Source organism: Gavialis gangeticus, unplaced genomic scaffold, assembly GCF_001723915.1.
Source record: "Gavialis gangeticus isolate Ggan-Ray unplaced genomic scaffold, GavGan_comp1, whole genome shotgun sequence".
Taxonomy (NCBI): Eukaryota; Metazoa; Chordata; order Crocodylia; family Gavialidae; genus Gavialis; species Gavialis gangeticus.
Genome location: NW_017729002.1, coordinates 4292913 through 4310186, shown reverse-complemented (window position 1 = coordinate 4310186; position 17274 = coordinate 4292913). Strand labels below are relative to the sequence as shown.

Here is a 17274-nt window from a genome sequence, read left to right as displayed (position 1 = left end):
AATCCTGCTTAGCAGGGAGTGGTGGGGGGTGGGGGGGAAAGGAAGGAGGAAGCAGCTCTTAAGCAGCTTTTCCAAGAAAGGACAACTGTTGAATAGCTCCAAAAAGCCTGCCTGCCTCTGTCATCTCCCACAGCACAGACTGTAGCCAGCATGTGGTCTGCTAGCTAATGCTGAGGAGTCTGTGAGGGATGGGGGAATGCCTGCTTAGCAGAGAGTGGGGAGGGGAAGCAGAAGCCAGGCAGATGCCTGCAGAGGTCCAGCGAGGCAACAAAGGGGAGGGGCCAGCTATACTGTGAAGCAGAGAGCCCTGCCCAGCTAGGGAACATACTGGGAAGCTGGATGACTCCGATTTATCTTAAACCAGCAGGGGATCTGGGACAGACATTGGATTAAGCAGTTTGACCCAAATCAGTTTGGTCTGATCCTACATTCAACCAGGTTTATCACAAACCAGTTTCAGCTATTTTGAAAAGCTACCTTTTGGAAAGCTCTGAACAGGAGTTTCCTTGTGCAATTTTTTTGGAAATAATTGAGAGCAATGGCTCTAAGCACAAAGCATTTTGGATTTCAACTGATGTGTGGAATCAGTTCAGTGAGCTATTAAGGTAATTATAAAAAGCATGCAAACCCATCATTCTGTCACTGACTGAAAAGAAAAGAAAGGATGTTAAATTCCATGTATTTTTTTTAATCAATTGCCTGCCCAGTACATGTTGATAAAATAAGCTCGACGTTCAGTTCTGGAAATTAAAATGTTAAGAATTTTGCCCTTTAACCACAAATGTATTTTTGTATGTCTTTTTTCAGAAATCAGCATCTGGGCCTTGTAAACAAATTAAGGTTCGCCTTGTTTACAAAGCATGCTGCTAGACAGAGGCCTAAAACTATCCTGAACCTGCCTATCTGACTGCTGCTAGAAAATTCTGTCTCTCTGAAGTTTGACTTATTTCAGTTGACATCTGGTTATCTGAAACATAATGTAAGGAACCTGACACTAACGCAATCTAAGATTAGATACATTTAGAACTCTCAAGCTATAGCAGCAATTTCAACAACGCTTTCTCAATTTATCACAAAAAAACTAGACAGTACCAGTATTCATACATTTCAAACAGTGCTCAGCATTACCTAGACACAACATGCAGGTTCAAGGACATAACAATGGCTAGCATGTTATCACAAAGTAAACAGTATTTTTAATACAGCAAGCAATGCTTGAAACAACGAAACGTGCTTTAAACATTTCAAAATCCAGGAGTGGGTAGAGAAGCTTGATTATCAGAGAAACAAGGTGGAAGGTAAACGGGAGTGCATAAAGTTGTTTCAACTACACTTCAGAAAAAAGAAACCAAGTTAAATCAATCTACACTAACACATTTTATCAAGAGAGAACCTGTATCCAGTGAAAATATTTGGGTATATAAATCCTATAGGATTTGCTGAACTAGAATGACATTTTAGTAACAGCCATTTGTGCTTTTAGAAAAGCATGTTATCTAAATAGAGCACAGAAGAAAAAACGGATCAGTTATGAACACAAAGGCTGGGTACAGACATTCAAAAAGCCTGAACCGGAATCTATGTTACGCATATGTTTCTGTAAGTGGTGTAGTTTAGATCGGTAGCCAAAAGCACACACATTCCAGGGGTGGAAATCTTAGACCAGGTTCTGCCATTTTTAAACCAGTCTTTGTACTCCAAACTTCTGTTCTGTTACAGGTACAGACCATTTTCTGCTCACTTATACCAGTAAAAGTGTAATGTCTGTACCTGGCCTTAGGAAAGCAGTGGAAAGAAAAATGAGAGAGAAGAAAAACCAGACGTAAGCTTCATATTAACCAAACCAAGGAACTACTTAATAAATAAGAGTTTACTATCACTTAAGCACTCTGCTCAGCTACAGTTTTTGCTGCGCACGGTAGCCGAACCAGACAGCTATGTAAATGCAAGCTGCCCATCCATCCAAATTTTTGCCTCATCCATATTCAAATATAAATTGGTTTAAAACTAAATTTAGTAAATATGGACACAGTGGACACTTTTAGTTTGATTTAAACTTGGCTTGTATTAATGGTTCCCCCCAATCAAGTACTGGACAGTTTTATACTGGTTTAACTAAATTAAAGACACACACAAAACACCCCTTTTAGTTAAATGGTACAACCTAAATACCATTTTTTTTTTTTTTGCATACAACACACTCCTTCCCTTCCCCCCCTCAATCCAGCTGTTGGAAATTGGGGGTGTGCAGTATAAGGAACAGAACACCATAATAGCAATTTCTGTCGCTGGTAGTGGGGGAGAGGGAAAGTAATGCTGTAGTGGCTGTATGTGGGGCTCCCTAGCTGCTGCCTATGGACCCTTTCCTTCCTCTCCCCCCCCGCCCAAGCAGAGGCTCCTGTTGCAGAAACTTAGCTGGAATACTTACTGCTACTTACCAGTCTTTTTAAAGACAGAACTTTTCCCCCTTCATTCAAAAACAAGGTGAATATTTTATTTGAGGTTATATGGTATATGAGAAAATACAGTAATTTCTTAACTCAGCAAAATGAATTCCACAGTAGCAAACAATGAATGTTTGCAGGGAAACTATAAAAAAAACCCCTCATATCTTTGAAGCAGGCACACACTTCTGGGAGCTAATCTATTACATCAGACTTAGAAGTTTGTTTACTACAATGAAGCCATGTGAATCAGTAAGCATTAACAATGGAGAAATGCACAGAGCATGACAGTCATGTGGGTGCGATAGAACTTGTCCAACCAGTAGGTCTGCCAGGCAAAAAATGAAGAAATAAAGTAACAACCCCTGTGTTGTTTAAGGGAGGGGCGAAAAAGATAATATTTTTCAAGGTTCCTGAAACACTACAAGAAAAACCAAAAGGTAAGTGTTGTACCATCAAATAATACCCTCCACATTAATTATATCATTAAATAGGAATGTTAGGTGCTATAAAACTGGTAGGCATTAAGGTGGAACCCAAACCAAGTAGCTGGTCATTCCAGAAGTTTTCCCATTGTCCAGCTCTCAGTTTCAGAGGGCATTTTGTGTGTGCAACACTATCCCAAGAGATTTCTAATATTTGGTCAGATTCTTTCAAGCTCCAGTTCTCTTGAAAAGCCATGAATATCTGTAAGCCTGCAAGATCCTTATTGAATGCAGCAGCCTGTTACCCTGACTGTAGCCAACCGACTGAGACTGTGCAATGAGATTCCCTGAAACTCTCAGTGGATCCATTTAATTCAATGGTCAGACACCATTGTTTTATTTCCCCAATAATGGATGTCAATCAACAGCTTGTTTCATTCTCTAAGGATGAATAAAGGCTTCAACAAGATAAAAGGCTGAATTCTTATTTTGCAAAGATCTAAAAGCATTTTTTAACATTAAACCTTGTAATATTGTACAATGTATGTATACTATTATTGTACATGGTACAAATTTGTTACCTTTAGGTACACATAGAAACCTGAGGTAGAAAAATCAGAGACTTGGTCACAATTAAATTGGTCTATTTGACCCAAACTTCAGGGATCCAGCTGTGTTACAAAGTACACTACCACTTTATAATTTGATCATACATCATAATACCTTAAAATCAATAAACTTAAAAAGCTAGGAACTAAATTTACAAAGCTGGCCACAACTCTCCATAAAACAGAACCAAAATCCAAGGATAATGCATGTGTGGGTACCATTAAGAGTTGCACTGTTTCAATGCTGAAATAATAATGTAATATAAAAACAGCTGAGTGAACAAAAATTTGCAAACAAATTCAGATATCACTAGCTAAAAAGGATGGGGAACAAAACAACTTCAATCTATATCCTTGGAAAGTCCTTACTGCTGTTCTGCAAAATTTCTCTTTCAGAAGCCTTCCAAAAACAGCTTTTTCGGGTCCAAGGCTGTGGTAGAAACTCCCAGTCAAACTAAGAACCATCACAAACCACCCCAACTTTGTGCTGTAGGGCAAAACAAGTTCTTTGACTTAGGCAGTCAAGGTTCTTTGGGTAAATGTGATATCTTTTATTAGACCAACTAAATAAAAAGTTGGAAAAAATTGTTCTTTGCAAACTTTCAGGCGCAAACACCCTTCTTCAGGCAGAGAGAGTCTGCTGGGATCATGTGTTCTTTATAAGACCTTTTCTAACAACACATCAGTAGAGGTCTCCCTTCTCCACCCCCACTCCCCTTTTATACTGATGAAAACATTCCCAAACAAAAATGCTCTAAGTACACCTCTCATACTATTTTCAGAGGGAGCAGAGAGAAAAAGCTGTTGGGTTTTTTTTGGTCACATTTTTAATTTACCTAAAAAACATAGTCCTGAATGAAGAACAAGAAGTCAGAACATTCTCTTTCAATATTTGCAAAACGAACTATTCCAAAGCCATATTTGTTTTGGAATTGACCAACATTTAGAAGACTGTAAGAAAAGGTTCAAACAAACAGAGCAAGACTCTCTCCCTGTTATCAGAAACAAACATCTACCACTCCTCCAAATGCAGGTTTCATCAGCGAGAACAAAACAGGGTAACACTGGATGCAATGAATATTGTGCGCTATACTGTGCAATGCTACAAATACTTTAAAAGATATTAAGATTCCACTCATTCAGCCAGGCAAGGTTTCAGCCACAACTTTTCACACCAGCCATCGCTGACATTCAGAGCTCTCTAAACTGAAGGACAAAGGAAAGCCCCCTGCCCAACTGTGTGGAGGAGGAGGAATTTTGACCAGTTGGCCTGAGGAAAGCCCCAAATCTTACAAGTGCTGTATGATTTTAAGTGCCCATTCAGAAGGCACGACTTCAGTATCTACCAACATTATAAGGAACTGTGTGCGTTATACACAAAATGAGCCACTTATTTAATTCAAAGAGAAGTTACCTTAATGGAACAGGCACAGTGCTGGGCTGGTAGCAGGTTCCAGTCTTCTCAAGACACTCCTTCCTTAAGATTCAGATAGGAAAGATGGTGGTGAAAAGAACCAGACAATCTAAAAGAGGACAATAAGGGCTTAAAAACAGAAGGCTAAAGCAACGGACACAAGACTATTTGCATATACAACTTGCAAATTAGGCAAAATTACTGGTGCTTTCACAATCCAAAACTACAATATACAAAAAGACTTTAGGAGTAGCATGCAGACTACATGCAAGAATGATGCACAGAAAGGCCCTAATCATTTCAGTAAACTTCATAATACATGCCTCTAATTCAGGCAAAGAAAATAATTGACAGAGATTGCAGCTTCTTGGTGCAGACTATATACCTCATTAGCTTTCAACCAAAGGATGCATTTATAGGACAAGTGGGCCAAAGAGTCTAGCCTCAGTGTGTGCTCAGGACCCCAGTGACTGCCTAAGGTGCTCCCCTCCCCCACCAGCTCATGGTGCACAAGACAGTGGCTATCAACTCACTACACCCAGCTGTACTCAGTGATATGAAAATGTGTTGACCCAAGTGCCACCCAGGAGTAAATGAGGCAACTTAAATACCCATTTCAACTTTTCCTATTGCTAATTATAATTTTGGAGGGTGAATCGTGACTATAGAAGGCTGCCACTACCCCGCAATCCTGCCTGTTTTTCACCATACAGACTTTTATCCAATGCCTATTTTGGGGAAAAGAAGCAGCACCCCTTCTGGTCACTTTCCACCTAGGCAGGCTCCCACCACAGCGCTGCCTCCTTCCACACAAAACCAACTCACTGAGCAGAGAAAAGGAAGGAAAAAAACCTACTAAACAGCTTTGCTTCAATCAAAACTGCTCAAATTAACAACAGTTATATAAAGCATACAGGAACTATGCAACAAACCCAAGTCCAAAGAGTGATGCACCAAGACACAGCTCTCTCAGAGTCTGACCCTGACCCATATGAAACCTTCCTAACCATAACGAGGCCAGGTGGATCTTGCACCTGTTTGTGGAACCTAAACAAACCCTGATGGCTTCATTGAGGTCTACTTGGTTGAATGAAGCCAGCTTTTCCAAGTATCTCCAAACCAGCTCCTGGGGCATAAACCTAAAGCTATGAACAAGATTCTCACTCACCCCCTTGCTCCAAACTGTTGACTGTTTAACAGACAGAGTCTCAAAGAAGTATGCAACATCTGGTTATACACAGGGGTCTACTTAACTTGCAGCAAGACAAAGCAATTTTCACAGCTTAAGTCTTGCCACAGAATTGATTGTGCGGGCATTTCCTGTGGCTCTGCCCCTGGTCACTGACTGGCAGAGGGGCATTGGTATTGTATTTAGCTTCTTAAAGGATGGCACGGAAACATGTTCACTTCACTGACTGGTGCCTTCACTTAAGTCAATCGTGATCCATCACTGCAGTGATTGTTGTGTTATCTTTGTATTGCGGTGAGCACTGGGACTTTCAAAGACAGCATATTATATAATGGGGGGGTTAGGTTGATTGTGTGTGAAACTGTCCACGATTGCCAGGAAATCCTGCATTGGCGGCAACTATGAATTAAACAGGCTCCTAGTTACACATACTAATAGTCTTGCTAAAGGAGAAAATTATGAAACCTTTTAGGGATATATAATCCTGGAAACTTATTAGCTAAGGACTTATTATGAAGCCCCGATTCCTATACCTCCCCTCATGGACTCAAGTTTAGAACCGATGAAAAAACCCCACCGCCTCGAGACAAAACCTGACCTCATGCTATAAGCTAGTTGACAGGCAACTGCACAGTGTGGTGCAGCAGGGGTATGTCCCGCTAGGCAAAAGTATTTTTCAATCGTTATCCGAGTAAAAGCTTGAAATGTTTTTGGAACAGTCACTAAAACGCGGGCTACACCCTGGCCTATATGATTTTCACAGGTTGTGCATTACAAACCATATGGATGTGTTTGATTGGTGGGGGGTGGGGGGAAAGAAGGGAGGTGATGCTAGCTTGAATTCCCATAAGGATTTTTCAAATCCCATAGGAGACAAGGGTAGCTGTCCCTAGGTGTAGCAGCTTGAGGTAAGTACTATAGAAGCGAATGAATAATTTAAGTAGTTCAGAATCTGTTGACAAGTACCCAAACATGTTTAAAGCCATGTTTAGAGGGTCCCGTTATAATGTACACTTTACCCCTACACCACAACAGTACTGCAAGCAAGTTTGTCTTGAAACACTGGCTTGTGGCCTACAAGAAAAGCATAGACTTTGCCAGCATTTATCTTGACTTGTTAACACTATGAACTGCCTCATCCACACCACCATTTTCCCAGGTTTTAGTTAACACATTAGCTAAAAACTAGTAAAGAAACCTTCTACCATGGATGTAACCTACATCTTAAAAGATCTTCTTTAGCATGTTTGGCTTAGGTAACTGAAAAAGTGCACTTTTGTTTTTGTCTGTGAAGCCAGGGCTTAATTGTGTGTCACTGGGGAACCCAAAAGGAAAGGGAGAAGAAAAAGAGTAAGGATTGCTTTATTGTCTATAGGCAAAAAACAGCAGTAGGGCAAGATACTGGATTGCAAAGGAACAAGTAAGGGTCAAGGCAGTCATTGGCTTTATCAGAATTGCAGATGAATTGGGCTGGTTCTTATTTTTCTTTCATGAAATGTTTCCATACCTACTTTGACGGTACTACGTGAGAATATGTAGACATACACATAGATTCCACAATACAAACTAATATCTAGATAAAATGATCACAGTTATTGGCTACATTAGAAAAAGAGGATATAAACAAATAAGAATTGGCTGCAAGTATCAGTTCATAGCAACATATATATTTTTTAAAATATCTCTAGCCATCTTACCAGTAATACAGCCATATTGCTAAAACTAACGCTGTGGTTTAAAAAAAAAAATTTCACCATTATTTATAGGTCAGGCGTTCAGATTTCTTTTCTTCTTCAAAACTTTTTGTACATCATTACATTTAGGAAGCAAACTAATTAGCTATATTTGTTTACAGCCTATTTTATTTTTTGTTCTCACGTATGAACATGTTTCGATTTAGCTATTTATTCCACACTTGTGTATACAATCTGAACTAATTTGCCCCCAATTTTTTTTTAAACTCAAAGCCTTATTTGAGTAGGCATCAGGATTAAAAGGACACTGCAATGTAATTAACTTTAACTCTGGCTGTAATAATATTGATAAGAGCAATTAGCAATAGCCCAGGCACAGAACTGGCCCAGCAAATGTAAAGTATAATTTTACTATATTACAAACAGGTTTAACTTTTATTTTTTAAATCACATTTTAAAACTAGTGCAGTAAAAATATATAGATAAGGTTTGTGTCCATCATCAGCTACTTTTCAGAATAAAGCCTGTCAAAAATAGTTGTTCTAAAACTCCTTCATTGTATCTATACATTTTGGTGAGGAATAGCGTTTTTTGTTTTTTTTAAAGGTCATACAAGGTGGCTTAGGATGGAGCACCAATGTTAATGTTTAGCTCTGTAACTGTAGTGACTGTTGCCTAATGCAGGTTTGTCAGAGCTACATTATGCTAGCTTGTTTTTTTATGTTAGTTTTATTTTTACTGACTCTTCAGAGAATCTCAGCAAACAAGATGCCAGATAAGAACAGCAAGGATAGGTTTCCAGCTTTTATTAATAGCCACATCTGATTACGCAGAAAGAATGAGATGCGGAGGAAAAATCAAAAAGGAAGGAAATGCAACTTAGGGGAGTGAGTGTGTGCGTAAATACCAGGATCTTTTTGTCATTAGGTTTCAAAACAGAGGGGGGTTGTATGTTTTAAGTTTCATGACTCATGCTTAAATTCACTGTATTTAAAAGAGAGAGAAACCACATACAGACAAGCTCTGCAATTCCCCTCTTGTGCTGTATCATACAAGCTAGTAATACCTCTTAATGTAAAAGATAAAATTTAGTCCACTGCACTTCTGTTCCACAGGAAGTGTTGGGGGTGGGGAAAAAAAGTCAGCTGCAATTTTATTTTTTAATCCAGGAACAGCACTGGAAATACTGGTGTAATGAATGAACTACACACACCTGGGCAGAGTGCACTCAGTGGAAGGAAGCAGGTTCCGTGACCAGACAACTTTACTAGAAGGAAACAAAAGGCATAGTAGGTGAGTCAGAAATAACTCATTTAGAATTTCCCCACAGGAACTGTAACTAGTGGGAAGTAATTTCTTAACAAATCAGAGGTAGGAAATGCAAATTCAAAGATGCAAGGCAAAACAAGCTTGAAAACGGAGCACATCCTGTTCAGCTTCTGAGGGCTGGATTCTTTTTTCACCTACACTGCTGTGTAACTGTTGTAGTCAGCGAGTTGTCCTGGTACAAAACTGGCCTAACAATAGAATCCAAACCCTACTGCAGTCACTTGTACCAATTATTATTTATTGAATGCCCAAAAGTGCCAGCTCTTAGTTTTTGTCTATTATTTTTCTGTAATCAAAAAACCTGGCAAGTTTTTTTTGCAAAGAACTCAGACAACAACAGGGCAGAATATTTTAAACACTATAGATTCCCATCGGAGATCTTTGGGTTTCTCTTGCAAATCAAGCGTGCACACTTAATAGTTAACATTACACAGCACCATGTGGAACAACTAAAGGTTCTCAAGGCACCCCAGGGTGATGCAACACCCTGGTTGAGAATAACTAGGGTACACTCTTTTTCCCATGATTGCATCCTAACGGCTGAGTATCTGAAAACCTTCCACGTGGCACCAATTCTTGAGTTCTGTTGATCATCATCATCATGTCATGTCTTCACTTTCCTTTCCCCAGAGACTAGAAGAATTCTGCTCTTTCTTCAACTCTGTTGCCTGGCTTTTCCTGTTCCAGCGAGAATCTTGCCATGTGATGCCACTGTCCTAACATGAAGCACAAAGGATTCTTTTCTCATCTTATCGAGATTCCTTTAAGCTTCAGGTCCAAGTCTCAGTATCTTTACTTCTAGCAAGTAGCAGAGCCTGCTAATTTCTGGTCCTGCTCTGGTGACAAGCCTGGTAATTCTTCAACAGAAGTTCCCAAGAGGGAACTCCCTTACTGGTTTTGGCATGAATCACAAGTCATTCTCCTTTTGGCCCTCTTTGTGTTCTTTTGTATGATCACCTGCACATTATCCTTATATCTTCTTAAGCTCCAGTCTCCGGCTATTTCCATCATCTCTTCCTCCTCTTAAGAGAACAGTTTTTATCTTCTGTTTCTACCAGTTGCTTCTCAGTTTTCCAGTGCAGCAAACTTGTTCCTTACAGTACTTCTTCCCCAGTAGCCAATGGTGCCTTGTCCTCATGATCACATACTTGCATAGGTCACCCTCTTCATCTGTGGACCTCCTGTCCAGATCTTGTTAGGCAAGCATCTGGGCTAGGGACAGACATTACATGTTGTAACAAGGGGCCTTCCCAGTGCCAGTCAGAAGTTGGCCCACACACCTGTTTCTGGGCTAACTGCCTGCCTCTCTAGTCTGCCACACCTGGATGATACTTGATTATGGTGTTAATTAGGCAGGAGGCTGCCCATTTTTGCTCCCCGATGCCAGGTGGCGCTATCTGAAGCTCCAAACCTTCCCTACACTGCAGCCCATGCCTCGCAGATGGCATCTCAGTTCTTAATGTCTCCAGCCCCACACTGGGCTCCATAACACTCCAGGTCTGGACCCCAGCCAGATCCCTCCTATCAGGCAGCCTACTCTGCCCTCATTCAGGACTGCCTAGCTCCCTGCAGTCTTCCCCTTCTCCGGTGTGCCCTCCCCTAGGACCTTTGGCCACACAGGCCCTGGCCTCACCTCCAAGGCCAGTCGGAACCCCAGGCCCTCAGCTCTAGGTGGCCCTCACGGTGGCCACTGTCCCTTTACTGTCCCTTTTGACCCTTCTGGTCCTCACCTCAGCACTGACCGGTTGAGGGTGCCTAAAGTCAGGCTTCTGAGCAACTACCCCATACTGTCTTACATGGGTCCACTTTCTTGGGCCTTACTATGGAGTTACCCAGCTGGTTGTGGGAGCTGTGGCTATTAAGGTGCCCTAACCCACCTTTTGCTGGGGTGGTAACTGTCCTGGCATGTCCTGGGGGCTCCCACACCATGAGGAGCCCCACCAGGCCACCCACCCCCAGCAAGGTGCAGTTTTAGGTCATGCCTAGGACCAAGAACCTCCTAGCCATCCCCATAAGCTCTTGCCCTTATCTCCACATGTTCCTTCTATAGCTAAGCCAGGCATTATTTCCCCTTGGGCTGGCAGCAGCAGACTACAGCTTTTATACACCTAGTTCTCAAAATTGCTGCTGTACTCAAAACACTCGGCTGCTGCCTGCTCCAGCCCTTAAAGTGGCAGGCACCAACAGTCCCCTGCCACACACACAAACCAGTTTAAGTGATCAGAAACTGGTTTATGCAGAACAGATATGCAGTGCACATAAACTAGTCTGAAAATGGCTGAAACCAATTTGAGATAAATCTGGTTGAATGTAGTATCAGACTTAACTGATTTGGGTCAAACCAGTTTATGCAATGTCTGTCCCAGACCCCTTCCTGGTTTAGCTTAAACCAGAGTCCCCCAGCATGCCAGATGCTTTGCAGCCCTGGGCAGGGCTTTCTGGGGCTCCACTCCTCTGCTCCCTGGCTGGAGCTCCAGCAGAGATGGCAAGCACAGCAGGGTCTGCCTGGCTTCCCCCTACCTCAACCCCCTTACTGCTCAAGCAAGAATTCCCTCTCTCCTTCCCTCCCATGTCCCACAGCAGGGACCATAGCCAGCATGTGGTATGCTAGCTGATGCTGAGAGGTGTCTGTGTAAGGCAGACAGGACAGTGTCAAGTCCTACATTTTAAATTCCTAACTATCGAAAAAATGCAGAGAGCAAAAACTAAGACTTACTTTACTTGCAAGCCAGGACAGGTGACTTCCCAGGAGATTTTTTGAGAGAAACAACAAAATAGCACCAACTGGAGCAGTACTTCTGAACCTTTTTAGATTCAAGACAGCCCTCAACAATGTTTCTGAATTTAGTGGAATCCCATATTATAAACCTAAATTACTTATTATAGTGTGTAAAAAAAAATAGTACGACTGGAAATATATTTTTAAATGTGGTCTCAAACAAGACCACAACACGTCAGAATGTTTTTGACAATACGGATTTCCTCTTTGAAATTTCTGAGTTTATTATGTGAATCATGTATAGGTGTTTGCACGCCTAGGGGGCATCCAGACTAGCGCAGATGTGTGGTATATGGGGGGTTTCTTTACAGCCGGGGGCGAGGGGGGAGTAGAGTGACCTCGGGAAGCCCAGGCCAACCCCTCCCCCCTCCCAAAACCACAGAGTGGTGCATGTGGTGGCAGCACACGCTGCCCAACTTTTGGCCGCTCCCCTTCCTGGAGCACACCCACAAGCCTGGGGTAAACGCTGCCACTGCTCGGACTCAGGTCTTTGTCTGTGCCCTATGCCACCCAGGATACACAGACCCTCTAGACCTTAGGGTTGCTTAACCCCAGCAGGATATATCTGGGTGCATCTTATAGCCTGAAGCATGGAAAGTAGCCTCCCTTAGTCAGCCGAGTAAAGGGAGCAAGAAGGCCTGCCTAATCCCTCTCAAGCACGTATAACCAGGCTGGCTATATCGGATCTCGTTATGGTAGACAGGATAGGCATGGGAAGAGGTACAAGTCTGAGAAGGAGCAAAAGAATAACCCTGAGCAAACAGAGAGGCTTGGTAGCCCTTTGACACATACATTAATCTAAGTTCCTAGTCAAGTTTCTGATAAGTTACTCACTTCTGCATCCCGTGTACAAGAGAGAGGGCTATGAAGGTCCATGCTTCTGTGTGGGTGAGTTCTAAAATGTCCAAACTCCTTCTTCCTAGAGGGGACCCTTTTAAATAGCCCTTCTGACCTCACCACCTATACCCAGTCAGGCACAGGTGTCATTTGATGTTGGCCAATCAATTTGAAAAACATCACAATTACCTACAGGAGTGACATGGGCTTAAGCCCCTGCTCCTAGGTCATGAGGTCACAGCTCCAAACAATAGAGGTTAAATCCACACCCTCTTCCCTGAAGTCAGTCAGTACTCAGTAACCCAAGGCAATCAGGTTGACAGACATGTGAGAGGACAAAGAAAAAGGAAAGAAAAAAAAAAACACAGGAGGAGGCTGGAAATGGAGTTCTATCACAGCTTTGATGTGTGACATGCAGCTGATAGGGAAGGGAGCACAGAACAGAGCAGCAGATCTGCCAGGCAGGGAACACAGGAGCAGAAAGTAGAGTGGCAGATCAGGCAGGGGAAGGGGATCTGAGTGGTGCTCAAAGAGGCTATAGGGCCAATGTGGTATGCCTGCCAAAAAGTCTGGCCTGTTGCCCTAGACATTGACTATTTCAGCACAACTCCAATAAATTTATTCTAATTATTCTAGCAAAGGGCTCTTGAAGTTGGGCTAATTTTTATAAAAGAGTCTTAGGTTTCAAATATATATATTTTTAAAATGAGTTGTTTGCTTTCTTCAAACTTCTGTTGTTTCCAAGAAGGTTTTACAATTTTTCTATAATTTTCCCCCTCTCCTTATTTCTACACACATTTCTCAAGATAGATCTCCTTTCAGGAAATGCAAGATTTCTAGAATCATAGAGTATTACAAAATTAGGGTTGAAAGGGACCTCAGGAAGTCATCCAATCCAACCCCCTGTTCAAAGCAGAACCAAATAACATAAAGTATGTCAACTTTGTATGACAATTATTATCTGACAGTTATGGATCTCTACTCATTTCCAAGAATATGAAGAGTCTCTAAAACATTTTAGATTACTTGACTGCTTAACAGCATTTCAACCAGGAGCTCAGTAAAATAAATGTTTACTTCCTCCAACAGTCACATAAACTTGCTCCCTGAACTAGATTATAGATTTCATAGACATTAGGACTGGAAGGGACCTTGAAGATCATCAAGTCCAGCCCCCAACCCTAGGGGCAGGAAGTCAGCTAGGGTCAAATATCCCAGCAAGGTAAGCATCCAAACATTTCTTGAAAGAGGCCAGAGTAGGTGCCTGCACCACTTCTGGAAGGAGTCTATTCCAGGCCTTAGGGGCTCAGACAGTGAAGAATTTTTCCTCCTATATATGTAACATGTCAAACTGCTGCATTGGAAAAACACTATATCTGGCACTAGTCAATCAATCATCTCATTTGAATAAGAAGAAATGAGAGAGAGACTTGTTAAAAGAAGCAGTTTTGCATTTAGTCCTGCTAGGAATTTACAGTTGTATCATTTCTAAGAAAAACACAGGTGTCATCCTCAGATATGGTTAGTCGGAAGACTCCAAATACAGCGGTGGGTACAGTTTAAGAGCAGTATTTGTTTCTAGTAGCACCCCCAGCTTGCTGAAGACAAAGAACTCCTAATACAAATGGAAAAAAATGACAATTGGGAAGAGAAACAAAAAAGGGTAGAGATGATTCAATGCATTTTCAGTAATTCTGTTTTTTACTAACAGTTACGAGGATATTGGTACATAAACAATTCCCAACTGCCCACAAGAGAATTAGCTTAAATGGGTCTGCAATTGTATCCTTCTTGAAGTGGAGATGGAGGACTTGAACACCAGCAATCCACAAATGTTCATGGACTGCTCTTTTCAAAGGAAAAAAAAGTTGATCTAATGAGTGAAATAAAGAGGCACATACGTGTATCAACCTCTTCAACCACTGCTATTTTTATAAAGAAGAGCAGTAGTATTTGAGACAGTGAGAATAGTCCAGCATCCACAACACCATTATACAAGGATGGTTATATTACTTTTCACTCTCTTGAACTTTTGCAAGTACTACAGCTTTTCATTACATGGGAATATGTATTACATTCTTTTAGCAGTACCAAAACTGATGCCATCTTGGACAAAAGGAACAAGCCAAAAAAAATCTGCCAGAGTTACTCATGAAGAAAACAGATAAATAACTCTACGTAGAGAAGTTCAAGACGACAGTGTGTCCACTATTCAGAGCACTGAAAGAAAGCATTATGTAGTCTTTTGTTGTGTAAAACTCAGCTCCAGAAACAAAATATTATATTAAGCTTGTTAAAGAGACCTAGAAGTGACTGTTCTTACCCACACAACTTACTGTAATTGGTTTGTCTCGGCGAATGAGTTGTCATCCATTAACGAATTTCAAAATAGTGACTGGTTAAAAATATTGTCTCAACTTGAGCAATCGGAGTCAGCCTATGTATGTCATCTCATTGCTTTTACTGAACCTTATATTTTTCACGCCTTATCCCTAAATAGCTTTAAGTCACTGGCTCTGTTATAATGGTTGCCACATTTCCTCAAGACAAGGAGACAGCGGATAAAGCAGTTCTCTTTATGCGTGTATAGTTCTCTGAAGGCTTTGTGGCATTTTCTGACACTACAGAAAATGCACATCTCACTTAGTTTTAAAGAAAAATGATCTTTTTCAGGTCACGTTTCTGTAATAATAGATATTATTAAAGCTTTTAAGCTATCTGCTTTTTACAGATAATGCAGAAGTTCCCATAACAGGACTATGAAGATACTGGCACTGCACAGTATAGCGTACAAATACAGTTACAAAAGACAAAAATCCTAGCTGTCACCAGTCATTTGCAACAGCGTCTTGTTAATATACCTTCTGCTTTTAGATGACAAATTCAATCAGTGCATGAGCAGTCTAAATGTTGGTGCAGATACAGGTTTCCCTCGCTTTATGCTGTACATGCATTCCTGGAACACAGCATATAACTTGAATTTGCCTAAAGGGAACCCACTTTACAATGTAACAAACAGGGATATGTTCCAAGACCTCGACTGTACTGACCCCCAGACCCATTTCTACCACTTTTACAAGACGATTTTGGTACTCACCAACAGCAGACAGTGCACACAAGCACAGGGCACTATTACAATGGGGACGGCAACTACAGAAACACGTGAGGCAGATGAGCAAGGAGCACAGATCCACGCAGGAGACTATATTTTGGTGTGTGTCACTCACACGATGCACTGCACATGGCAACCGACTGAGCATTTGCACCACACCAATCACATAAGAATGAATTTACCTCTCATGTAACAAATTTTTGGTATAAAAAGGATCATCGCATAAGAGCAAATTTGCACAACAGAAGCCTCATAAAGTGAGGGAAACCTAGATCTTTTATCAGAACTAGGGCAGGCACTGCTTGGAGTGAAAAAGAAGAAGAAATAAAATTCACCTGTATACTTGGTGGGGAAAAGAATCAAGAGAATGTTCTAAAAAAAACCGCAAAGTATTTTCCTAATATGAAGTGAATCTCAAATCCATCAGGGTGGGGGGGAATGTTTGCCCCCTCCTCTTGGCCTCTCAGTGTCTGACCGGCCCTTCTCTGTTCTGGTTTTAACTATTCAGGCTCTTGTTCACTAGTGAGTCCTGTGCTAGTCACCAGAACATGCACATGGTCCTCCCCACAGTGCAGCACAGAAGTATCTGGATGTCATCAGTGTCATTAGTGACACTTGGAAAAACACAGATATAAACTAGTCTTTCCTTCTGACACCAGGAGTATACCACTATATATACTGGTTTGTCAGGGCACCCAAAATTTTTCAGTAGAAGAGCAACCAACTAATAAACACTTGTGCAGATCAAGTTTTTCATGTTCTGAACAATAAGGCTTTCCATAACTTGTCAACTATTTACAGTTAAACAGAATCCTTTTCAGGCTGTTGCTATTGGGCATGCGTGCACAACACTTTAAAGCGGATTAAATGCTTTTGCACCACTTCAATGGCATTGGTGTTTGCACACATCAGTGCCTGCCTGCATGGGCTGCACGGAAACTTGGTCCTTCCCTCTGCAGCTGCACTGACCCCCGGGACCGCCTGAGTCGGGTGCCTCCTGGAGGGGGGCCACCGCTGCCGTAGAGGGAAGCACCACCACCTCCCCCTGCCCCTGCAGCCCACGGACCACTCCGCCTGCCAGCAGCTTGCCGTCCCCTCCCTGCTGCCAGAGAGGCAGGTAAGACATAGTTGTACATGAAATGGGGGTTTATTTCACCCTAAATTGAAGTGGTGTTTTTAAAAATCCACCGCTTCAATTTTGGGCAAAGTAAATCCCCATTTCGTCTACACACACCCACTGTTGTTAATTAAAATAGTGCAGGTTTATAGAAGAATAAAGGCTCAATCCTATAAGGTATGGATAAGGACCTGCCGAAATTCAGCAGGCAGGTGCCCAATTTTGCGTACTGATTGCAGGTCTTGCCACCGTTTTTGCAGGCTTATCACAGCAGCCCCTCCCCCCCCCGGCACGCACACACTTATTGGCGGGGGGGGGGGGGGGGG

General features: G+C 41.8%; 1 protein-coding gene across 4 annotated transcripts in view; it reads right to left on the bottom strand.

The window, feature by feature from the left end:
* The window catches only part of LITAF (lipopolysaccharide induced TNF factor), a 33771-nt gene that overhangs the window by 10336 nt on the left and 6161 nt on the right, over positions 1-17274 (bottom strand). The window contains exons 1-2 of one of the 4 annotated variants that reach the window (XM_019507448.1): positions 8988-9195; positions 4892-5000 (exon numbers count right to left, since the gene is read on the bottom strand). The gene's annotated coding sequence lies outside the window, so the exon portion shown is untranslated. Of the gene's footprint in view, positions 1-4891; positions 5001-5823; positions 5978-6059; positions 6145-8987; positions 9196-17274 lie in introns of those variants that run through there. The other 3 variants (XM_019507451.1, XM_019507449.1, XM_019507450.1) reach the window with 3 other exon arrangements.